Here is a 25,341-nt window from a genome sequence, read left to right on the forward strand (position 1 = left end):
TATGAAGGGTATGTAGGCCCACCCAACTGTCTTTTTGCGAACATCCATGACATTTAAAGGGCCAGCTACCTCTTGAGAGCTGCATTTTAATTGCCAAAAGTAAAATATTCTTTGATCCCATTTTTCTTTTTGGGTAAAGAATAATGTTACAGCGGTCAAGACAGCCAGGCAGAAGAAAAAAAGACTTTCTTCTTCTTTTTCAACCAGCTTGGACGACATGGTACCCAAATAACCACACTGCGTGTACATACTCAGAATTTGGAAGGCGAGACTCTGGGGAAGTATGGGGTCATTGGGACCTTGCTAAAGTCCACCAGATCATTCTATTGTGCAGTGAGGACCGAGAAACCACTTGTCTGAAGTCTCACAGCTTGGATTGATATTACTAAGGAGAATGCTTAGTCTAAAAAGGAGCGCCAAGAAATGGAAACATGTAAATGAGCTGTGAAATATAAATGTGTTGCTTTATGAATTGCTTCATCAAATTAAGGACATAAAAAGAATTTTTGAGAGTCCAATTGTATATTTCATTCATGTGCATCCAGATAGGAATACACTTCAGGGATGGATGTTCTGTTTTTAATTACTTTCAGGGCTGGGGTTCTGAGTAGCTTTCTGTAATCCGTTCCCAAACACTGCAGTGAGTGGAAAAGCAAGCAAGTTCAGGTGCTCCTTGACTTACCATGGGATTGCGTCCTTGAAAAAACATGTCACTGCTGAAAATATCATAAGTCATACAGGATTTATACAACCTTACCTACCAAACATCCTTGCTTTGCAGCGCTGGACTGTGGGCTACTTCCCAACTGCCCTGCATCACCAGGGAGCAGCATTGCATCATTATCAAATGAAAAAAAAAATTTCAAATTTCCAAGTATAGCATCTACTCCATGGGTATCACTTTTGCAACACTGTAAAGTAAAAAAAATTGTAAATTCAGCCATGATAAGTCAGGAACCAACTGTAGACCAATAGTACAAAGCGTTATAAGCACAGAGCTTATTTTTAACAAAAATAACAATGGAAGTTAAGATGTTAAATTAGAGTTGACTTGGGACTATGCACCACGGGTAATTTTTCAAATTGCATATTACCAATAAAGCTGATTTCATAAAACTTGTTTTCAAATGCTCTTAGAACCCCGCACCACAATGCCAGGGAGTGTTTTTAGCGATTTCACTCATATCCTGTGAAGAGAATGGGGACTAGTTTTATAGGTAATTTCCAGGCCATGTCAGCAATAACCTATAGCTTACCTGTATTGTGAAGCTATAAATATTAGAGGAGACAATTAAAGAAGAATCTTTCACCTTCATTGAAACATAAGAAGATAGAAACACTTTACAAAAGGAGAGAATAAAAACATATAAATTTAACAGTTGAAAATATAAGATCTATTTTCCTTTCTTTTTTTAATATTTATTTTATTTATTTGAAAGAGTTACAGAGAGAGAGGTAGAGGCATAGAGAGAGAGAGAGGTCTTCATCTGCTGATTCACTCCCCAGATGACTGCAACAGCTGGAGCTAGGCTGATCTGAAGCCAGGAGCCAGGAGTTTCCTCCAGATCTTTCATGTAGTGCAGGGGCCCAATAACTTGGGCCATCTTCCACTGTTTTCCTAGGCCATAAGCAGGGAGCTGGATCAGAAGCGGAGCAGCTGGGACTAAAGCAGAGGGCTTTAACCCTCTGCACCATAATGCCAGGTTCTTACTCTCTCTCTCTCTCTCTCTCTCTCTCCCTCTCTTTCCTTCCTCCCTCCCTCCCTCCTTCCTTCCTTCCTCCCTCCCTCCCTCCCTCCCTCCCTCCCTCCCTCCTTCCTTCCTTCCTCCCTCCCTCCCTCCCTCCTTCCCTCTTTTCCTTCCTTCCTTCCTTCCTCTCTCTCTCTCTCTCTCTCTCTCTCTCTCTCTCTCTCTTTTTCTCTCTCTGAGTTACAGAGAGGCAGAGGCAGAGAGAGACAGAGATCTTCCATATGCTGGTTCATTCCCCAAATGACTGCAGTGTGTCGAGCCAGGCCAATCCAAGGCCAGGAGTAGTTTCTTTGGGGTCTCCCACATGGGTACAGGGGCCCTAGCACTTGAGACATCTTCTACTGTTTCCCCAAGCCATAGCAAAGAGCTGGATCGGAAGTGGAGCAGCCAGGTTTCAAACCAGCACTCATATGGGATGCCAGCTCCCACTACGCCGCAGCATGTTCAAATTTATTTATTTAAATTGATTAATAAAATAATATATTTATCGTGTCCAATATGAAGTTTTAAAGTGTGTGTGTATATATATATATATATATATATATATATAGTGGAATGGCTAAATCTGGATAAATCAAGATATTCATTAACTCACATAGCTGTTTTTGTGATGAGAACACAGCATTCGCTTTTTTTTTTTTTTTAAGATTTATTTATTTATTTGAGAGGCAGAGTTACAGAGGGAGGGAGAGACAGAAAGAAAGCTCTTTCATCTACTGGTTTATTCCCCAAATGGCCTCAATGGCTGGAGCTGAGCCAATCTGAAGCAAGTTTTCCCAGGCCATAGCAGAGAATTGGATTGAAGTAGAGTAGCCAGGACTCGAACCAGTGTCCATATGGATTGCTCGTTACACCACAGCATCACCCCCACAACAGCCACTTTCTAAGCAGTAATATGGCATTAACAGAATGTTGTGTCATACAATTTATTTCTCCTATTTAACTGTAATTTTGTATTCTTTGACCAGCATCTTCTTAACACCCAGCCTCAACCACTCCAGCCTCTGGTAAATATTCTATTCCTATTCTACTCCTATGATGCCTTTTTAAGATTTTTTTTATCTGTTCTACTTAATATGACTGGTTTAGTTCTGTAATTGATGCACAGTTATTCTTAAGTGTTGAAAATTAACTGAAATGTGATCCCTGTTGAACATGGTGGTGGGAATGGGAGAGGGAAGAGATGTATAATTTGGGACATGCTCAGGCTGACTTGCCCCAAGTGGTGGAGTTAGAAGCATACCAGGGGATTCCAATTCAATCCCATCGAGGTGGCATGTGCCAATGCCATCTCACTGTTCCAGGTGATCAATTTCAGTTCACAGTTGGTCATGGTGGAGGGACTGGGAGTCAAAGGGAGCACATAGACAAGTCTAGTACCTGCTAATGCTAACTGATGGAGTAAATAAAGGGGAGAGTGATCCAACATGGGAAGTGAGATACTCAGCAGACTCATAGAATGGCAGATGTCCTAAATAGCACTCTGGCCTCAGAATCAGCCCTAAAGGCATTCGGAGCTGGCTGAAAAGCTCATGAGATTATTTCAGGCATGGAAAGCCAAGACACTCTGGCAAAAGATCTCTGCGAGTGAGATCCCAGTGGAAAGAACAGGTCATCAAAGAAGGAGGTAACTTTCTCTGAAGGGAGGAGAGAACCTCCACTTTGACTATGACCTTGTCTAAACAAGATAAGAGTCGGAGAACTCAGAGGGCTTCCATAGCCTTGGAAACTCATGACTGGAGCATAGGGAGATTACTGATGCCATAGACAGGAGTGTCAATTTGTAAAGTCAACAACAGGAGTCACTGTGCACTTACTCCTCATGTAGGATCTCTATCTTTAATGTGCTGTACATTGAGATTTAATGCTATAACGAGTACTCAAACAATATATTTCACTTTGTGTTTCTATGGGGGTGCAAACTGTTGAAATCCTTACTTAATGCATACTAAACTGATCCTCTGTAAAAAAAAAAAAAAAGAAATTATCAATTTCCAACTTGACTCTCACTGGGATTAAACATGACAATAGGTCTGCTCTGATTTCATCATCATTTAAAAAAAATCATCTATTATTTTTCACTTTATGTTTCTGTGTGGGAGCAAACTGTTGAAATCCATACTTAATGTATACTAAGCTGATCTTCTGTATATTAAGATAATCGAAAATGAATCTTGATGTGAACGGAAGGGGAGAGGGAGTGGGAAAGGGGAGGGTTGTGGGTGGGAAGGACGGTATTGGGGGGAAGCCATTGTAATCCATAAGTCGTACTTTGGAAATTTATATTCATTAAATAAAAGTTTAAAAAAAAAGATTCTACATATGAGTAAGGTTGTGCAGCACTTGTTTTTTTGTGCCTGACTCATCTCACCTAACATAATGCCCTCCAAGTTTATCTGTATTATGGCAAACTACAGATTTCCTTCTTCTTATGACTGAATAGTACCCCATTGTATATGTGAGCCTATATACCACATAGCCCTTATCTAGTCATCTGTTTGATGGATACTTTGGTTGATTCCATATCTCAGCTGTTGTGAATAATGCTGCAATAAATGTGGGAGTGTAGATGTCTCTTTTGCATAGTGTTGTCACATACCCAGTAGTGGGATTGTTGGATCAAAGTTTATTTTCTCAATCAGGAAATTTGACCATACACAATAGTAGGGATTTTTTTTTTGAGAGCAAAATATGCAATCAGTTATGCTGAGCTCCAAGTCTGATGATCATACCTGTTAAGGTTCTTTATGGTAATTTCTTTTGTCTTGTCTCACCACAATCAAGAAATGGATGGAGATCTTTAAAGAATGTGTGAATGAGGTTGGGTGTTTGGCATAGCAGAAAAGATTCTGCTTGGGATGCTCAAATCCCATATCAGAGTTCCTAGGTTTGAATCCCAGCTCCACTTCCAATTTTAGTTTCTTGCTAATGCACACCTTGGGAGGCAACAGGCGATAGCTTAAGTGATTGAGTTGCTGTCATACATATGGGAGGCCTGGATGGAGTTGGAGGCTCCCTGGCTGGCATTTAGGGGAGTGAGTCAGCAGATGGTAGATTTCTTGATTCCTCTGTCCTGTCTCTATGCCTTTCAAATAAATAAAAACAAGTAAATATTTTTAAAAAGGTGTGAGTAACCATGTTAAGAAACTCCGGATGGGTTTCCATGTGTTGACAACAGGTTGTCATTGCTTGTGTGAAGCCAGGTTCTGAGTGCTGAGTCCATGGAAGGAAAGCAGGTGTTGCTGAAAAAATGGTGAATGGGATATGAGAGATGTAAAGCCAAAAAGCAGGGAGAGACTACTTCCTTTTTCCAACTTTATGTAATAATAAGACTTTCCCAGCTCAGCCCAGATTCAGCCTCGACTTTTCCAGGGCCACATTAGGATTTTCATGCACCACCACGCCTTTGCCCTTGTGAGTCCCTTCCTTCACTAAAAAGATAATAATAATACCACAATGGTATTTTATGGCTGTGTTGATATAAATACAAATATATTAGCATTACATGTTAAAATATCACCTTTAATCTAAAATTATTTCTATTTTTTTTAATGAAAATTTGTTGTGGTTGCTTGAAAGCATGGCTCAGATCTTGCACACTGCTGCTGCCCACCGCAATTCAGGCCAGACAGGAATGGGCTAAGGGAGGAGGGGCCGAGCTGAATAAGTGGGAATACAGCAGGCCTTCTGGGCCATGCTACAATGGAAGGATGTTGGAGTTTATTTTCATAAGTGGGATGGGATGTTTTCAAGGGTTATGCACAGGGAAATGACAGGAGGTGATTTATTTTAAAGGGATAGTCCCTTTTGTGGAGAATATGCTACAGAAACCAAGGAAGAAAAGAGTACAGACAAGTTAGGGGACTGTTTTTCTAATAATCCAAGAAAGTGCTGACATGTCTGTCCTGAAGTGTAAGTTGAACAGGAAGGGGTGGTCAAACCCTGAACCGATAATGAAGGTAAAGGCAGAAAGGATTTGCTGATGGACTGGATGCTGACTGTGATGGAGAAGATTTCAGACTGACTGCAAAGATTTTGTGTGAACAACTGGAAGAGTGAAGTCGTCATTGATTGAGAGGAGGAAAACCGTAGGGAATGCACACTTAGGGAGGAAAACAGAGTTCAGTTGTGCACAGATAAATTTTAGATGTTTATTGGACTCCAAGAACCGACAGGTATTTGGAGTATAGAAAGTGGATCAGTCTAGAGATAGACATTTGGGAATATCTGCTTACAGGTAACACCAAAGCCAGGGGAGAGGATGAGACCAGAGAGGGAGTATCATGTAGATTCAGTAGGGAAGAGCCTCAGGGACTGGAATCTCAACTCTCAAACATGCTGGCAGTTACAGGTTGGGTCCCCAAGGTGGAACCAGCAGAGGAGACTTTGTAGGTATGGCCAGTAGTGGCCAAGAAAGAGTGATGTCCTGGAGACCCAGGAAAGACCGCTCAGATCTCTATGAACGGTTGCTTTCCAGTTTGACCATCTCAGGTTAACATCAAGTGAAATCACAGTACACCCACAATCTTCCAGATAGCAAAGGAAGCCATGAACCTACTACCAACAATGGAAGGAAAGTTAGCCTACCATCCCCCCACTCCTCAATATGACACTCGAAGACACACAAATAATCTCATATGGTTCACTTCATTTAAGGCACAAATGTTCCAAGAGCATGGGACAGGCCCAAGAAATACAGAAATCTCCCCTTGAAGGAGCATCCTTTCTATAGAGGCCGCACCTTCCTGCTCACATTCAAAGAGGCGTTTTCTCCCCTAGAGCCCCAGCCTGATTCTGGCTGCTGTAGAAGGAAATGGTGGAAGCAGGGACAAAGGGTGAATCCCGCCGTGGTGGACGTGCACCTATGCTGAGCGCAGGGCTCCGAGAAAGGAACAGCATAGCTCAGACCTAGGAGGGAAGAAAATAAAATGGAATCAGAACCAAACAGAACATCTGCTACTGTGGACTGAATGCTTGTGTCCCTTTCCATCCCACATCCCACATTGGAGCCCTAATCTCTGGTGTGATGGTGCAGAGGCGTGCAGACCTAACAGTGGGATCAGTGCCTTTGTATGATGAGGTAGAGAGCTGGTCTCTCTCTCCTCGCCACACGAGGGTTCAGCGGCACAACGTCTGCTTCCACCAGACACAGCAAATCTGCCGGCACCTTGATCCTGGACTTCCCTGTCTCCAGTCTGGGGCAAGTAAATATTTGCTGTTTAAGTCACTGGGTCTGTGGTATTCTCCTATGGCAGCCCAAACTAAGGTGTGTGCTTTGCTACTGGTATGACCTCACACAACAAATAAAAGTTATGCTCAAATATGATTGTCATAGATTGAGTCAGATGTTGACCATCATAAGTATAGGGCCAGCACGCATAGCTGTTACTACAGGATCTCAGAAGATTTCTAGAGGACTGTGGAAGAAATTCGTGGGTCACATTTTATATTAGATATAGCTTTATGATTTAAAAAATTATTTATTTATTTGAAAGGCAGAGTTACAGAAAGAGAGAGAGATCTTCCATCTATTGATTCACTCCTCAAATGCCTACAACAACCAGGGATAGGCCAAGTTGAAGTTAGGACCCTGGAACTCCATCTGGGTCTCCCACATGGGTGCCAGGGGCCCAAGGACTTGGGTCATCTTCTGCTGCTTTCCCAGATACATTAGCAGGGAGCTGGATCAGAAGCGGAGCAGCCAGGACTCCAACCAGCACCAGTATGGGATGCTGGTATCTCAGGCGTTGGCTTAACTTGCTGTGCCCACCGGATATAACTTAAGAGAAAAAAGATGCAGGAAAAGGAAACAAGTTGCCATCATTACAAGAGAGGTAAAAGGGCATGCCTCAAGGTTTTAAGCATTTAAAGAATAAAATCATTTAAAAACTTCCTGCTTCTTAGATTTCATGCTAATAACAGAAATATAACATTTTATTGTATTCAAATAATAAAGAAAAAGAAAAATAAGTTGGTCCTTTAAAAAGTTCACACTAGACATTTTCAAAGAGCTCATGGATGTGCAGATTTTGAAAAAATTATACACAAATTTCAATTTCTGCAACAAAATTAACTTACCTTTAAATCCATATTTTTAGGAATTTTTGAAGTCTCCTTGTAATGAGCATTGCAAGTATAAATAAGCATGAAGTATATTCATCTTCAGGTTGTTCAATCAATAGCTATAGATCATCAGCCATGAGTTACACACCAGGGGCCAGAGTTTGATGATGAGACAGACACCCTCCCAAAATCTAAATACAATATAATGTTTACTCTGGGTAGGAGTTGTGTCACAAATACAATATCCTAGGAATAAACAATCAAGAGACAGTTCATTGCCAAAGAGCCAGGAAAAATTACAATCAAAGGAAACGCTATTTGGTGACGATGTGCCTTCATAAGGAAATGGTAGCTGATGGGTGTTGAAGAATGAGTGAGAGTTGGCTTGGTAGAGGAGTGAAGCAAGGGAAGGCATCTTTGACAGAGAGCTTCATCTGAGTAAACGTGGAAGCACAGACAAGAAGCACTCAGGATGAGTGAAAGTTCAGGGGTAGGAGACACACGAGCAGAGAGTTCTGTACCATCACAGACGCTGCTGGGTCAAAGCAAATAATGGGATTTGATCTTGTAGTCAAGTAAACTTGCACACTCAGGGAACAGGGAACATGGCACTAAACATGCAACTGGAGGCACATGATTTGTTTGAAGCCTTGTGGTTTATCTGAATTCGTGTGAAATTTGCAATCCTACTCCATATTGTATCTATATTTGATATGCTAGTATAATTTTGTAAATCCTCAAGTCAAATTGATAGCTAGAGAAACAGCTCCACTTTATTCTATGTTTTAGTCCTCCGGCATATAATGACCATCTTTAAGGGCAAATAGCTCAAACTGAGAGGCTCTCTATAGCTAAGGCGAAGCTGAAAGTGATTTTTAAGAAGTGGAGAAGGAGCAGGAGTAGTGTCTGTACTTCCCACCCTCAGAAAGCATCTCTGGTTTGGATGAGGAGGAGACAAGAGAAACAGAGACAGAGAGGAGAACGGAGAAGAGGAGAGAGAGGAGGGAGGGAGGAAAGCGGTGACATGTGAATGGAGAGAAAGCACTAAGTGGAATTTGGTGAAAAGCGCTATTTAAGCACCCATTTCCCTCCTTCCAGCGACAGGTGGCTTTGATGCATGGAGCCAGCCCTGGAAGCCCCGCCCTCCGCTCCTGTGGGCTGCACAGGGCTGTGCACAGAAACAAAGGGACAGAGTGCAGGGATCTGTCCTGAGCCAATCAGCAAACTGCATTTTCCCTGCCTCAGAGACGGAGTGAATGGGAACAAAACTCAGAACTGTACTCAGAATTTTGGGGGAGCTACTTGTTCTTTTCTACTGAATTAGAAGCTTGAAAGATGCAGGTGCAGAAACTGTAGGAAGCCTTCTGATTACTTGGCCCCAAGATAGGAGTCAGAAAGAGAGAAAGAAACATGAATGCTGGTTCACTCAAGACACTTCAGTTAGGTGAGGACATGAATCTTCCCTTGTTCAAGCCAGTAGGATTTGTATTTTCTGTCTCTTCTAACCAACAGAACCCTCACAAAGATAGAAGCAAATGATTGGGGCCAGCGCTGTGACATAGCAGGTAAAGCCACCACCTACAGTGCTGGCATCCCATATGGACGCTGGTTCTAGTCCCAGCTGCTCCACTTCTGATCCAGCTCTCTGCTGTGGCCTGGGAAAACAGTAGAAGATGGCCTAAATCCTCGGGCCCCTGCACCTGTGTGGGAGACCCAGAACACGCTCCTGGCTCCTGGCTTTGGATCCACCCAGCTCTGGCAGTTGCGGCTATCTGGGGGAAGTGAACCAGTGGATGGAAGACCTCTCTCTCTCCCTCTCTCTCTCTCTCTCTCTCTCTCTGCTTCTGCCTCTCTATAACTCTGCCTTTCAAATAAATAAATAAATCTTTACCAAAAAAAAAAAAGCCAGTGCCATTTATAAATGTGTTATATCTTCAAAAGAGACTAAGAATCTTCAAAAATTAATGAAAGTAAAATGCTTATTACAAAGGAACTATGCATGGATTTTTACATTTTTTGCATCAAAATAAACTTATCAAGGCATCTTTTATTTTCCAGGAATTCTTTTGAATTACCCTCCTTTGTCTTATGTCGAGTTCTTTGGAAAACTTAAAGATTTCAAAATCCCTGCTTTTTTAAGCTCAATTTTTTCTTGTCAAAAAGTAATCTAAGTTTTCATTGAAAGGAATAATACACACACAAAAAAGAGGGGAAAATTTGCTTTTAAAGGTTCTTTATAAATCAGACTCCATTGCTCATCTTTCTTTTTTAAGATGTATAGCTTTTTTTTATTTGAAAGGCAGGGTTTCAGAAAAGAGAAGGGGAGAGAGAGAGAGAGAGAGAGAGAGAGAGAATCTTTCACCCACTGGTTTACTCCTCAAATGGCTGCAAGTGGCCAAGGGTGACCTTGGATCCTAGAACACCATCTGGGTCCCCCACAGGTGGCCAGGGCCCAAGTACTGTATCCATTTTCTGCCACTTTTCCAGGAACATTAGCAGGGAGCTGGAGCAAAAGTGGAGCAGCCAGAACTTGGACTGCACTCCCATATGGGGTACCAGGATTGCAAGCAGTAGCTTAACCTCCTATACTATGCCAGACCCCTAAATTCTTAAAATTAGGTCTTAAAATTAGGTGTTTAAGTGGATACACTTTTCAGACTATGCTGAGAATCTCTTTTAAAAACACACACACACACACACACAACTTCAGTTGCATGGGGAATGCTTGCATAATATGGTGCAAAACCAAAATTACACACACAAGGTAACTCCTCTCTGACAAATCCACTGAAACTTGTTTTGAAGCAACTTCCTTTTAAAAATCCACTTTCTTTTTTTTTTTTTTTTTTTTTTCTTTTCTTTTTTTTTTTTTTTGACAGGCAGAGTGGACAGTGAGAGAGAGAGACAGAGAGAGAAAGGTCTTCCTTTTGCCGTTGGTTCACCCTCCAATGGCCGCCGCTGCAGCCGGCGCACCGCGCTGATCGATGGCAGGAGCCAGGATCCAGGTGCTTTTCCTGGTCTCCCATGGGGTGCAGGGCCCAAGCACCTGGGCCATCCTCCACTGCACTCCCTGGCCATAGCAGAGAGCTGGCCTGGAAGAGGGGCAACCGGGACAGAATCCGGCGCCCCAACCGGGACTAGAACCCGGTGTGCCGGCGCCGCAAGGTGGAGGATTAGCCTATTGAGCCACGTAAAAATCCACTTTCTAGGGGCCGGCACTGTGGCACAGTGGGTTAACACCCTGGCCTGAAGCACAGGTATCCCATATGGGCACCAGTTCAAGACCCAGCTGCTCCACTTCTGATCCAGCTCTCTGCTATGGCCTGGGAAAGCAGTAGAACATGGCCCAAGTCCTTGGGCCCGGGCACCCACATGGGAGCCCCAGGAGAAGCTCCTGGCTCCTGGCTTTGGATCGCACAGCTCCGGCCATTGTGGTCAATTGGGAGTGAACCATTGATGGAAGACCTCTCTCTCTCTTTCTCTCTCTCTCTGTGTAACTCTGACTTGCAAATAAATAAATAAATCTTTAAAAAAATTCACTTTCTCTGCATGAAGATCACTCATGAACACTGGAAGGGAAAAACAAAATTGTACATTAAGTAATAGCTTCTAGTCCATAAATCTGTTCTCCTGGGGGCTGAATCTGCTTAGGGCTTTGAGGAGTGAACCTGGCACTTACATGGATACTGCTTTACTTAGCAAGCTACAGCTGTTGTCAAGCTCAGGCCCACATTTCTTCATTGTGTGCCCATGGACTCAGCCCAGTGCTGGGTTACCTGTGGTGATGATTCGGCACCCCATATGGAAACGTATTGACCCAATAAACAATTACACATCTCTGGTCCACACATTTCAAGTTGGAAATATGCTATCAGCTCTGACAGCAGCTGATGCATCAGACTTCCATTTAACTATTAAAATGCAACCCAAAAAGTTAAAAAAATTTCTTTCCTTCTCACGGTGGGCATTCCAAACACAAGGTGTAGTGTGGCCAGCAGTAACCAACTTACAGAGAAACAGATCTCATTTTCAGGGTTCTGTGGAATCGTTGGATTAAATTTCCTTCAATAAATGCTCCCCAACAAAACATTGTATGTAAAACATTAAAAGTTAGGTGATTTGGGATAATAATTTGGGTGGCTATGTAGCAGATGGACTAGAATAGGGATTGTAGCTGCAACAGCCCAGATAAGATTGGGTGAGAGCAGCAGCAGTAGGTATGGATGCATGCAGCTTAGAGAAGAGCCTTAATTTGACTGCGTGCCTACTGTGTACAACATACCTTATATGTCTTGCTGGATGAATATAACCATGAATGAATGGCCCGACATACCTAGTTCTTAGTCTGCTCTCCAAACCTCTTTCCACAATAACATTTAGCTCCTCCACATCCAAATGCTACCTCTTCAGAGTAGACTGTTCAACTGTTGTATGCTGTCATTGTACCCACCAGTTTTCCTTTACCATACTCATTACACGACTCAATGTCTGTTATTCCTATTAGACTGTAAGCTCCATGAGGGCTGGAATCATGCCTTTCTTGTGTGCTGTTGGGTTTAATACATTTCCTGGATGAATGACACTACATAAATCTTATTAAGTATTCTTTAAAATTTTTTTAAATTGTATTTATTTGAAAAGCAGAGAGACAGAGAGAGAGAAAGATAGAGAAAGAGAGAGAGAGAGAGAGAGAGAGAGAGCTCTTCCATCTGCTAGTTCACTCCCCAGATGCCTGCAACAGCCAGAATTCAATCTGGGTCTCCCATAGGGGTGGCAGGAACCTAACCACTTGAGCCATCATCTGCTACATTCCAGGGTCTGCATTAGCAGGAAGCTAGCTGGAATTGGAGGCAGAGCTGGGACTTGAACTCAGGCATTCTGATATGGGATTTGGGCTTTTCAAATGCTGGCTTATCCACTGTACAAAATGCTTACCCCTTATTGAATATTTTTATCTGAAATTTTATTTATTTATTTATTTATTTATTTGAGAGGTAGAGTTACAGATAGAGAGAGGGAAAAACAGAGAGAAAGGTCTTTCATTTGCTGGTTCACTCCCCCAAATGGCCACAACAGCCAGAACTGGGCCAATCTGAAGTCAGGAGCAGGGAGCCAGGAGCCAGAAGCTTTTTCTGAGTCTCCCACAGGGGTGCAGGGGCCCAATCACTTGGCCCCTCTTCCACTGCTTTCCCAGGCCATAGCAGAGAGCTGTATCAGAAGAGAAGCAGCCGGGACTAGAACATGGGATACCGGGGTCGCAGGCAGAGGCTTAGCCCACTACACCACAGTGCCAGCCCCTTTATCCACATTTTAAATGTGAGATTAATTTCCCAGGAAGTTAAGTGACTTGGACAAGTTAATCAGAGGCATCTTGGAATATGTTAGAGAAAAATACATTAATAAGTCCATAGTAGGCTGGCACCGCGGCTCACTAGCCTAATCCTCCGCCTGCAGCACCGGCACACCGGGTTCTAGTCCCGGTTGGGGCACTGAATTCTGTCCCGGTTGCCCCTCTTCCAGGCCAGCTCTCTGCTGTGGCCTGGGAGTGCAGAGGAGGATGGCCCAAGTGCTTGGGCCCTGCACCCACATGGGAGACCAGGAGGAAGCGCCTGGCTCCTGGCTTCGGATTGGCACAGTGCGCCAACCGCAACACACCGGCCCTATCGGCCACTTGGGGGGTGAACCAACAGAAAAAGGAAGACCTTTCTCTATGTCTCTCTCTCTCTCACTGTCCACTCTGCCTGTCAAAAAAAATTTTATAAATAATTCTGTAGTAAAGTATTCTGTAAAATGCTCTAAAAGTTAATTTTTAAATCTGTAGGTTGTTTTCATTATTTTCTGGCCACGTTTGTTCATGATTCCAACTGCTTTAAGGACACATTGAATGCAAGAGATCAGGGCACACATGCATACACACATACATCCATACACCCCTGCCTGTGCTCCTCACTCTGCTAAGTGCTCTGTGTATTTAAATCTTCATCAATGTCAAAGAGTGTTGAACTATAAGCCAGAAGGCCCAACAAGATGAGAACGTGATGCGGTTGGTAGGGGAAATAAAACTATCAGTAACCAAAAACCAAAGACAAAATAAAATCTTCACATTCCAAACTAAACAAGAATAATAAAAATGGTAATGATAATTCTAGATAACTTTAATTAAGTGCTTGCAATGTCTCAGAACTGTATCAAAAACATGCTTTTCACTCTCTTTCGAGCCACAACAAAGGCATTTGCTGGATAACATTAATACTGTTATTCAATAGAGAAGTAGAGCACCTTGGAGAGGTTAATAATTCCCCCAAAGTCATATGATCTGCCAGTGGCAAAACTCAGATCCAAGCATGGATCTGTTTGACACCTGAGGCCATCTTACAGAGAGAACAAAACACTGGGGGCTGCATCACATCAAGGCACATTTTACAGCGGTGACAAACCTTGGCCTTGGAGCACTGCACATCTGGCAGTTTCTATATACATTGGACTAAAGTTTAATATTGTTTATCCACAATGCAATTTTTGAAAAAGACTTGTTTATTTATTTGAAAGGAGGAGTTACAGAAAAGGAGAGGCACAGGCAGAGAGAGAGAAATCTTCCATTCGCTGATTACTCCCCAAATGGCCAAAAATGGCCAGGGCTAGGCCAGACCAAAGCCAGGAGTCAGGAGCTTCATCTGGGTCTTCCGAGTGGGTGCAGGGGCCCAAGCACTTGGGCCACTTCCTGCTGCTTTCCCAGACATATTAGCAAGGAATTGGATCAAAAGTGGAGCATCCAGGTCTCAAACCGCAGGTAGCAGCTTAACTCACTACACCATAGCGCTAGCCCCTACGAAACAATTTTCCCCTAAATACACTGTTTATTTAATGAGTACAAATTTCTTAAGTACAGCTTCAAGAATATAGTGATTCTTCCCATCATACCTGCCCTCCCACCCCACTTCCACCTCCCTCTCCCAAACCCAGTCCCATTCTCCATTAAGGAAAAAAAGAAACAAAACTGTTCCTCGTCAGTCAAGACAAGGGCTGTTCAAATCATTGCTTCTCATAGTATCAATTTCATTTCTACAGATTTCCTTTTAGGTGCTCTGTTTTTTATCACAGATCAGGGAGAACATATGGTATTTGTCCCTTTGGGATTGGCTTATTTCACTAGTATGTTTTCCAGATTCATCCATTTTGTTGCAAATGACTGGGTTTCATTTTTTTTTTTTTACGTTGTTTAGTATTTCATAGAGTAGGTATCCCATAATTTCTTCATCCAGTTTTCAGTTGATGGGCATTTAGGTTGATTCCATGTCTTAGCTACTGTGAACTGAGCTGCAATAAACATGGGGGTGCAGATAACTTTTTTATTTGCTGATTTCTTCATTACAAAACAATTTTTTAAAACTTTTTTTGAGATTTGGAAGTGTGGCCAAGCAAGTCATTCTTATGGCAGCAAAGCTGGCTTAAAATGAATGCATTTCCTCCTCACTGTCTAAAGATTTTTCTTACCATTTTCTTTCTCACTTCACCTCCAAAGATTCTCCTATCAAAGCAACTAAATTCTTGGTGCAAATGTGGCCTCATGGTTTCCAATCCTGGCCATGTATTAGTATCATTTGGGGAATTAAACATTTTTTTTAAAATCATTTATTTATTTGTGAGGTAGGGGAGAGAGAGAGAGAGAGAGAGAGCAAGAGAGCGCACCTATCTGCTCTCCTACTCCCCAAATGCTCACAATGGCTGGGACTGGGTGAGGCCAAACCTAGGAGCCAGGAATGCAACCCAGGTATTCTATGTGTATGGTAGGGTGCCAACTACTTGAGCCATCACTGCTACCTTCCAGGGTGTGCATTAGCAGGAAACTGGAGTCAGGAGCCAGAACCAAGTCTTGAACCTAGGCTCTCTCATGTAAAATTATTATTAAATATTCATTTCTCTTATACAATTCCAATTTTATGGCTCTCCTAGCAGTATAAGCATCAGATCCCACAGAATGACATTTGTCTTGGTCTCCTAACTTCATGTTTTCACCAAAGGTCCAGCTTATTAATAGAGGCAACATACAACTTTATCACCTGCTGGGAGGTCACTTGCTATCCTAGAATTGTGCTAGAATGTCATTGATATAAATAACAGTTTCCTTAGTATCTTTCAGCTGCCAAACTGATCAAAACGAGTCTATGGGGGTGGGTGTTTAGACTAGTGATTCATCTCTCAGGGTGGGACACTTGCAGCCCATGTCAGAGTGCCTGGGTTTCTGTCCTGCCTCCGCTACTGGTTCCAGCTTCTTGCTAATGCAGACTCTGATAGGCAGCAGTGATGGCTCAAATAGTTGGGTCCCTGTCACCCATGTCATAGATCTGAATTGAGTCCCCAGCTCCTGCTGTGGGCATTTGGGGAATGAAGCAGCAGCTGGGAGATCCTCCCCCCCAGAAAAGAAAGGCTTATTTATTTATTTGAAAGGCAGAGGACCGAGAGATAGAGGAAGAAGCAGAGAGAGAGAGAGAGAGAGAGAGAGATCTTCTATCTACTGGGTCACTCCTCAAATGGCTGCAACAGGCAGATGTGGGCCTGACTTGAAGCCAGGAGCCAAGAACTTCATTCTGGTTTCCCACATGGATAGCATGGACCTCGGTACTTAGACCATATTCCACTGCTTTCCCAGGTGTATTTTTTTAAAAATTCATTTAATTTACTTGAAAATCAGAGTTATAGAGAGAGAGGGAGAGATTAGAGAAGACTGAGATCTTCCACCCACTGGTTCACTCCCCAAACGTCTACAATGGCCAGGACTGGGCTAGGCTGAAACCAGAAGCCTAAAGGTTCCTTGGGGTTTCCCACGTGGGTGCAGGGGTCCAGGCACTTGGGGCATGCTCCACTGCCTTTCCAGGCCCATTAGCAGGAAGCTGGATCGGAAGTGGAGCAGCCAGTACTCCAACCGGCATCCAAATGGGATGCAGGTGGGCGCTACAGACAGTGGTTTAACCTGCCATGCCACAGCGCCGGCCCCTTCCACATGTGTTAACAAGGAGCTGGGGGGAAGTGGAGCAGTAGGGGCTCAAACCAGCACTCCAATATGGATGCTGGCATGGCAAGCAGTGGCTTAACCTGCTGGGCCACAACACTGGCCCTGGAGCTCTCTTTTTGCCTGCCTCTCAAATAATTTTTCAAAAAAGAATGTATGTTTGAGTAGAAAGTAAAGAATGTTCAGCTACTTCTCATTTATTCCCACTTGGTTTCAAAAAGGAAGCAGCCCATAAAGCAGTCATGCAATGAAAGTGACAGAACAGTATCATTGGAAGCATTTAACATGGTGTCTGCCTTTGAGTGCTGTACCATTTGAATTCAGCCGTGCCTATGTGTTCTGTATGAACAAATATAAATATTCTTTAACTAACTGTATATAAAAATCTATTGTACTAAACTTAACTGAAGGGACTATTCAGCCATTTCAACTTTCTTGAAGATACCTCAGGATAAAGCAAAACAAACAAACAAAAGCCAAGCAAAAGTATTGTCATAATTTCCAATTATTAAAATAGGTACATTTCACCCACCAATACATCACAGAGTCTCAGTCTTAATTTAGACATCCACTAAATTTAGCTGGATAATAACTTACTAGTAAGTTTAAAGGAAGCAAGAAATTCAGAAGCCGTGTGGTGCGGCAAGGTGCTAAGAGAGGTAGAATTACTTTGGATGTAAGAAGGAAGAGAGGTATGGAAAGAACAGGACCACTTAGTGAATGGGTGAACCGTTCCATGTATTGTAATTGTTCCCGAGGACTTTGTATAATAAACAACTGTGTCATGCATAAACATTACTTTTCTTTAGTATTCCTTGGAAAATAATGTTAAATATTATGATGCTTAGAATTTCACTTATCTGGAGTGGGTGTTTGGTGCAGTGGTTAGGACGCTATTTGGGATGCCTGCATCCCATACCAGAGTGCCTGGTGGCAATCCAAGCTACTTTCTTCCAGCTTCCTGCTAATGCACCAAGCATAGGAGGAGCAGATGATGACGCAAGTCTTTGGGCCCCTGCCACTCGCTTGGGAGACATGGATTGAATTCCAGGTTCCTGGCTTTAGCCTGGCTCAGCCCTGTCTGTGGCAGGCATTTGGGGAGTAAACCAGCAAGTCTGGTTTATTGTCTGTCTGTTTCCCAGCCATTCAAATAAAAAAATTAGTTTTTAAAAGTTCAATTGTATTTAGAAAAATAATAAAGCTATGATAAAGGGCTACCTTAGAACAGCATCCTATTTTCTCTAACATTGGAGGCATTACTTCCTTTGATAGTATTAAATTATTTCAAAACCCAAGCACAGATTAACAAGTATTGTGTGATCTCACTCATGTGGAGTGTGAAGAAAGCGATCACATCTCTGTTAAAAGTCTATTAGTAGCTACCACAGGCTGGGAGGGGAAGGGAAGTTCCGGGCAAGGTTGATTGACAGGTACTAAATTATAGATAGGAGTAAGACGTTCTGGGGTTCCGTAACTACAGGCAAGGCTAATGCACTGTATATTTCTCTCTAAAAGAAAAAAAACTAGAATGTAGGATTTTTTTTAATGTTTTCATCATAAAGAAATGTTAAATGCTCCAGGATATAGACGTATTTACCTTGCTTAGCCATTGCTCAATATATCCATGTATCAAAATGTCACATTGCACCCAATAATATGTACAATTGTGTCTTTTAAAATTTGATAACAGGGGCCAGTGTCGTGGCACAGCAGGTTAAGATGCCACATGTGACACACTGCATCCCTTACTGGTGTCGTCGTTGTGTGTCCCTGCTGCTCCACTTCCAATCCAGCTCCCTGCTAACGCACCTGGGAAAGCAGCAGAAGATGGCCCAAGTCCCTGGGCCCCTGCCACCCATGTGGGAGACCTGGATGGAGTTCCAGGCTCCTGGCTTCAGCCTGGTCCAGCTCTGGCCATTGAGGCCATTTGGGGAGTGAACCAGCAGTTGGAAGATCTCTCTCTTTGTCTTTCTCCTTATGTCTTTAACACTTCCTTTCAAATAAATAAATACATTTTAAAAGACAAAGATAAAATTTGTTGATAATAAACATTTTTAAGAGGAAATCTTCAATTAAATCATTTCCTTCTATCTCCACTTCCAGAAAGTTAGGAAGCCAAATGCCTCAGGTTTGAGGCAATGTAAGGTTATACAGCAAGAGCAAATATTTTTCCGTGTAATTGCGAAGCGTATGTGTTTGAGTATAGCCCGCACACGGTGAACATTAATGGCCTCTATGGGGATGGGGTGAAGACCCTCTTCCCAGCCCTACTTGGGACCACCCGGAGCTCTCTGGCTTCCAAAGTAGCTTCGCAGTCTCCCACTAGATGGCGCTCACCCAGCAGGGAGGCCCGGACCTGGCGCCTCACCGATCCCTCCCCCATCTCGACGCCCACCTCGCCGTCCCTTTCCGTGTGCTGCTTGTGCTGAGAGCAGACGGTGGTCCAGGAATGTCGAATGATAACAAAACCCCTTTCAAACGCAGGCCTCAAACGCAGGCCGACGTGGGTAAACACCATTAGGGGACTTCTCCTTTGTTGTTATGAAAAGGAGTGTAGTCCAGTAGCCTAAAACGCAAGCCGGTGAGTCTGCGGGCATGCTTTCAATAACAAGGCACCCTTTGAATCCACGGGCTGTCTGCTCAAGGTGGAAGACGGAAGGGGAAGCTCCGAGTGGGAGAACATCTTAGAAGTGCGCGTGGGGGAGGAAAACGTGAACTTCCCTTTGACGGCGCCTGGGGAAGACTCCGGCCGGAGTCAGATGCGCTTGTGCTTGAAGCTGCACGTCTACAGAGTCATTTATACAAAGCTGAAATACCCTCCGCGTCCACAGATAGCCGCCCCTAACAGTAACTGACACAGACGTCGAGATAGTCATCGAATTTTCTTCCCGCTGAAGACCTTCTGACTTCACACGGGGGGAATGTGCCTACTGCCTTAAACACATCCTGTTAAAACAGAAGTCTGCACTTAATCGCTCCTTTGTAGAACATGAGTCTGATTTCAGGCCAGGCAAGAAATCGGGGCAAAAAAAAAAAAAAAAAAAAAAAAAAAAAAAAAAAAAAAAAACACACACACACACACTCTATAGGAAGAAAGTAACCTTTGTTTCCACATCCGCGGTGGAAAAAGTGCGACACGTTTGATTCACGTTGAGATTTAGGTCTTCACTTCAGGGCAGCTTGGGGGATCTGGCGGGTTGAAACTCACTCCTTACCTTACACCTCTTCAAGAATTTTTACGCTGAAAGAATTTAACTTAAAATCATGGTGTGAAAGAGGAAGTTAAGCATTATTACTTTATGGTTAGTGTTACTGCCAAAGCAACCAGAGCGGGATATCTTGACCAAGACCATGAATCTGCAATAGCTCCTTCTATAAGTGACCAAACCCCACACAGTGCTCTCCTATTGCTTCCTCCCAGGACAAAAGCACACAGAAGCGTGCCTTGTTTCCCCTCCTCCGGGGACTGTCGACCTGCCGCTAACGCTGGCGGTGTGGATGCTGAGCCTGTCTTGGGAGGCAGAGAGGAAATTGGGAGGTAGGGAATGCCGGAAGTTGGGATAAAGTCACAATCCTAGGCAATTGTGGGTCTGAGGACACGTGTGGGAAGTGAGAATTACCTTGGGGAGAGGAACAGTGGGAGCGGGCATGGGTGTGTGTGTTTCCGAGCTGCTGTTTGGGAGGTGCCCTTTGTTTTAGCAGAGATGAAAAAGAAGGATGCAACGGGAGGGACACGCCCAAAACTTCATGCCCAGAGCAAAGGTCAAAGGACACAGAAGTGTTCTGACGCTTGGTCAGCAAGTGTCACGCTGTGTAGACACCAGGGAGGCATCAAAGCTGCAGCCAGTGTGTGACTTCTCAGGCAGCTGGGCTGTGCCATTGCTGACTCTCTGGGTGCCCACCTAGGGAGACCATTGGCCGGTGGTCACGGGGCTCTCCCCTTGAAAGGGAGGGCCATGCAGCATTCGCTCAGGTGGCTCTACGTTGCTGGGGCCAGTCACCATTGGCAAGGGCCTGGGTGAGAAATGGTGAGGGGTAGGGAGGGTCAGTGTCATTGTGTGTCAGATACTGATTGCTGCTTTAAAGTTACTCTAAAACACACAACTTACAACAAGATACATGTGTCATTTCATCTAGTCTCTGTAGAATGGAAATCTGGGAGTGACTTAGCTGGCTGCTGTGGCTCAGAGTTTCTTCTAAGGGTGCAGCCCAGAGACCAGTCAGGGTCACCTGCAGCTTTGACTGGGGCTGGAGGACCCCCTTCCAAGGTGGTTTGATTACACGCCTGGCAAGCTCCTGCTGGCTGCTGGCAGGAGGCTTCAGTTCCTCACCCAGTGTGGGCCTTCCCATAGGGCTTCTCGAGTGTCCTCACGACATGGCTGGCTTCTCCCAGGACAAGTGACCCAAAAGAGAGAGAGTGCCGAGAGGAGGCCACGTGCCTTCCATGGCTCAGTCTTGGAAGTCACATACCATCTTCAGCCACATTCTGCTTAGTTGAAAGCCAGTGGTGAAGGCCTGGGCGCATGGAGGAGGAAGGGAAGTAAACTCCCCTCCTTGAAGCAAGAGGAATTAATTTGCACATGCGTTTATATCCAGCACAGAGAGGATGGCCTCGGACACGAGGTAGGTTTGTATCTCTTACAGCTCCTGCCACAGCTGCAAGGTGACTCAGTTGGGGGATTTAAAAAGAAGAGCCAGCCCCAGAGCCCCAGCCCCAGACTAACAGAATCAGAATTTCTGGGAGTGGAGCCTGGGAGTCTGCATCTGTAAAGCTTCCCATACAGTTCTGAATACCACAAGGCTTCAGATCTGCTGGTCTACACCAGTGCTGTCTAATGGAAATACAATGCAGGCGGATTATGTAGAAATTAAAATTCTTCTAGTTAGCTACATTAATAGAGTTAAGAGTGATGGCATTTAGTCTAGCAGTTCAGACGCCACTCAGGATGTCTGCAGCCCACATCAGAGTGCCTGGGTTTTATTCCCAGCTCCACACCTGGCTCCAGCTTCCTGCTAACGCAGACCTTTGGCGTCTGCAGTGATGGCTCCAGTAGTTGAGCTGCTGCCACACACCCAGGAGGCCTGGACTGAGCTCCTGTCTCCTGGCTTCAGCGTTGGCTTATGGACATTTGGGGAAGTGAACTAGCGGAGGGGAGCTTTCTCCCAAGCTCGCTCTCTCTGCCTCTCCAAAAAAAAAAAAAAAAAAAAAAAAGGTAAATAGAACTAGATAAAATTTGTTTTAATAATACATTTTCTTTCATCTACTATGTCCAAAACATAATCATTTCAATGTGAAACATGTAATCAATGTATAAAACGTTATTAGGGGCTGGCATTGTGGCGTAGCAGGTAAAGCTGCCACATGTGATACTGGCATCCCATATGTGCACCAATTCAAGTGCCAGATGTTCCACTTCCAATACAGCTGCATGGTAATGTGCCTGGGAAAGCAGTGGGAGATGGGTCAAGTACCTGAGCCCCTGCCACTCCCAGTGGAGGCCTGGATGGGTTCCTGGCTCGCTCCTGGCTTCAGCTTTGCTCAGCCCTGGCTGTTGGCAGCCATTTGGGGAGTAAACCTGTAGATGGAAGACCTCTCACTCTCTGTCTCTCCCTCTCTCTCTTTCTCTGTAACTGTACCTTTCAAATAAAAATAAATAAAGTCATTAGTGATGGATTTAACCTATGTTTTTGTAATAATTGTTGGAAACCTAGCATGCATTTTACAAGACATTTCAAATAGTTCTAGCTGTATTTTTTAGAAGATTTATTTGTTTATTATTTCAAAGGCAGAGTTACAGAGAGGCAGAGGCAGAGAGAGAGAGAACGAGAGGTCTTCCATCCGCAGGCTCACTCCCCAAATGGCTGCAATGGCCAGGGCTAGGCTGATCCAAAGCCAAGAGCCAGGAACTTCTTCCAGATCTCCCATGTGGGTGCAGGGGCCCAAGCACTTGGGCCATCTTCTACTGTTTCCCCAGGCCATAGCAGAGAGCTGGATCAGAAGTGGGACAGCTAGGACTTGAACCAGGGCCCAGATGGGATGCCAGCACTGCAGGCGGTATTTACCCACTACACAGAGCACCGGCCCCAGTCTAGCTGTATTTTAACTGCATAGTAGCCAAGTGTATCTAGTAGCTATCTGATTTATTAATTAATGCAAGGGTAGATGCCATAAGCCCCATGAGCATGGTGACCCTGTATATTTTGTTGATTACTTTGCACAGAGCATGGCACACGGTAATTACTCCAGAAGTATTTGTTGAATAGGCCAATAATGTGCTGGTATGAAGTAAAAGGTCAATTATAAGACACATATCTGGTTTGGGTGTTTGGTGCAGTGGTTAGTGGCTAATAATTTACCTCATTGTTTTTGATTGGATGCCTGCTTGGGACACCTGCATCACATATCAGAGTAGTTGGGAGTCCTGGCCACTCTGCTTCTAATCCAGCTTCCTGCTAAAAGATACCCTAGGGCGGGCACCGTGGTTCAATAGGCTAATCCTCCACCTGCAGCACAGGCACCCCAGGTTCTAGTCCCAGTCGGGGCGCCCGATTCTGTCCGGGTTGCTCCTCTTCCAGTCCAGCTCTCTATTGTGGCCCGGGAGTGCAGTGGAGGATGGCCCAAGTCCTTGGGCCCTGCACCTGCATGGGAGACCAGGAGAAACACACCTGGCTCCTGGCTTCAGATCAGTGCAGTGCGCTGGCCACAGCGTGCCAGCCGCAGTGGCCATTGTGGGTTGAACCAACGGAAAAAGGAAGACCTTTCCCTCTGTCTCTCTCTCTCTCTCACTGTCTACTCTGCCTGTCAAAAAAAAAAAAAAAAAAAAAAAAAAAAGATACCCTAGGAGGCAACAGCTGATAACTAAAGTACCTCGGTCCCTGGGAGACCTGAATGGAGTTCTGGGCTCCTGGCTTCAACCTGGCCAAACTCTAGCTATTGAGGCCATTTGGGATGTGAGCTCTTTCTCTCTCTCTCAATCTCTCTGCTTTTCAAATAAAATGAAAATAAATAAATGCAAATTGTTAAAAGATAAACTTACGGAGCTTTGTAATTTGTTAGCTTTCAATATGGAAAACATCTGAATCACTTTATCCACTGTGGATGTAATCTGGTTACTCCAAGGCTACATACACTTTTACCACTCCAAACACTCATCCCTATTCCCCAACCCCCTGCCCTACCTCCCGGTCCCACCGGGACCCGCAGCTCCTGCTCACTTTAGCTCCAACACATTTCTGGACCTTAGTGGCCTATGGTTGGAAGGAATCTTGGGGCTCCCACTCTACCACATGACCAGAAGCCAAACCGCTTGCTCATCTTCTTGGGCATCTAGCCATGTCAGGAGCAGTGTTCAGCACACTGTAAAAAAGGCTTGTATGATTCTTTGGGAAGTCTTAGCTTTTCAGGACTGAGTTTCTTAAAATTATAAAAATGGGGGCTGGCGCTGTGGCACAGTGGGTTAATGCCCTGGCCTGAAGGGCCAGCATACCAGTGGGCACCGGTTCTAGTCCAGGCTGCTCCTCTTCTGATCCAGCCTCTCTGCTATGGCCTGGGAAAGCAGTAGAAGATGGCCCCAGTCCTTGGGCCCCTGCACCCACGTGGGAGACTTGGAAGAAGCTCCTGGCTCCTGGCTTTGGATTGGTGAAGCTCCAGCCATTGCAGCCATCTGGAGAGTGAACCAGCGGATGGAAGACGTCTCTCTCTGTCTCTACCTCTCTCTGTAACTCTCTTTCAAATAAAATAAAATAAATCTAAAAAAAAAATCACAAACATGATGATGTCAATGATGATGCCAAAGAAAAAACCGACATCAACTTCAGTAAACCATAGATTTTACAGATCATATCCACATTCAGAGAGCCAGCACTTCAAAATTTTAAATTTAGTGGCCTGTTTTTGTTTGAAATTGTAAATGTGATGGTTAAAAGAAATAGATATGAGCACACTATGTTAGAAAAACTGTGTTGAGAAACACGTGAAAGTCCAACATTACATATTCTTCCAGTTATTTTTCCATATTAATATATGAATATAAATGCATTTTAAAACTATTTATTTATTTATTTGAAAGTCAAGGTTACACAGAGAAGGAGAGGCAGAGAGAGAGAGAGATCTTCCATCTGCTGGTTCACTCTCCCAATTGGCGGCAACAGCTAGAGCTGAGCTGATCCAAAGCCAGGAGCCAGGAGCTTCTTCCGGATCTCCCACATGGGTGCAGGGGCCCAAGGACTTGGGCCATCTTCTACTGCTTCCCTAGGCCATGGCAGAGAGCTGGATTGGAAGTGGAACAGCCAGGACTCAAACCAGTGGCCATATGGATGCCGGCACTGCAGGTGGTGGCTTTACCTGCTATGCCACAGCGCTGGCCCCTATAAATGCATTTTTAAAAGAGGGACTTTACCTACTGTTCTGTATTGCCTTTTTTTGCTGCCCAACTGAATAGTTTCATGACTCTGTAGAATAACTTATTTCACATTTTTGCTTGGATGCATACAATTTCATGGAAACAGTATTATTATCAT

General features: G+C 44.1%; 1 long non-coding RNA gene across 1 annotated transcript in view; it reads right to left on the reverse strand.

Annotated features, from left to right (window-relative positions):
• Positions 1 to 5,068: 5,068 nt before the first annotated feature.
• The window catches only part of LOC127483282 (uncharacterized), a 32,388-nt gene continuing 12,115 nt past the window's right edge, over positions 5,069 to 25,341 (reverse strand). Inside the window, exon 4 of the long non-coding RNA XR_007909418.2 lies at positions 5,069 to 6,656. This is a non-coding gene — a long non-coding RNA (uncharacterized lncRNA). The remainder of the gene's footprint in view (positions 6,657 to 25,341) is intronic.

This window comes from Oryctolagus cuniculus, chromosome 8 (genome assembly GCF_964237555.1).
Source record: "Oryctolagus cuniculus chromosome 8, mOryCun1.1, whole genome shotgun sequence".
In the NCBI taxonomy this organism is placed as follows: domain Eukaryota; kingdom Metazoa; phylum Chordata; class Mammalia; order Lagomorpha; family Leporidae; genus Oryctolagus; species Oryctolagus cuniculus.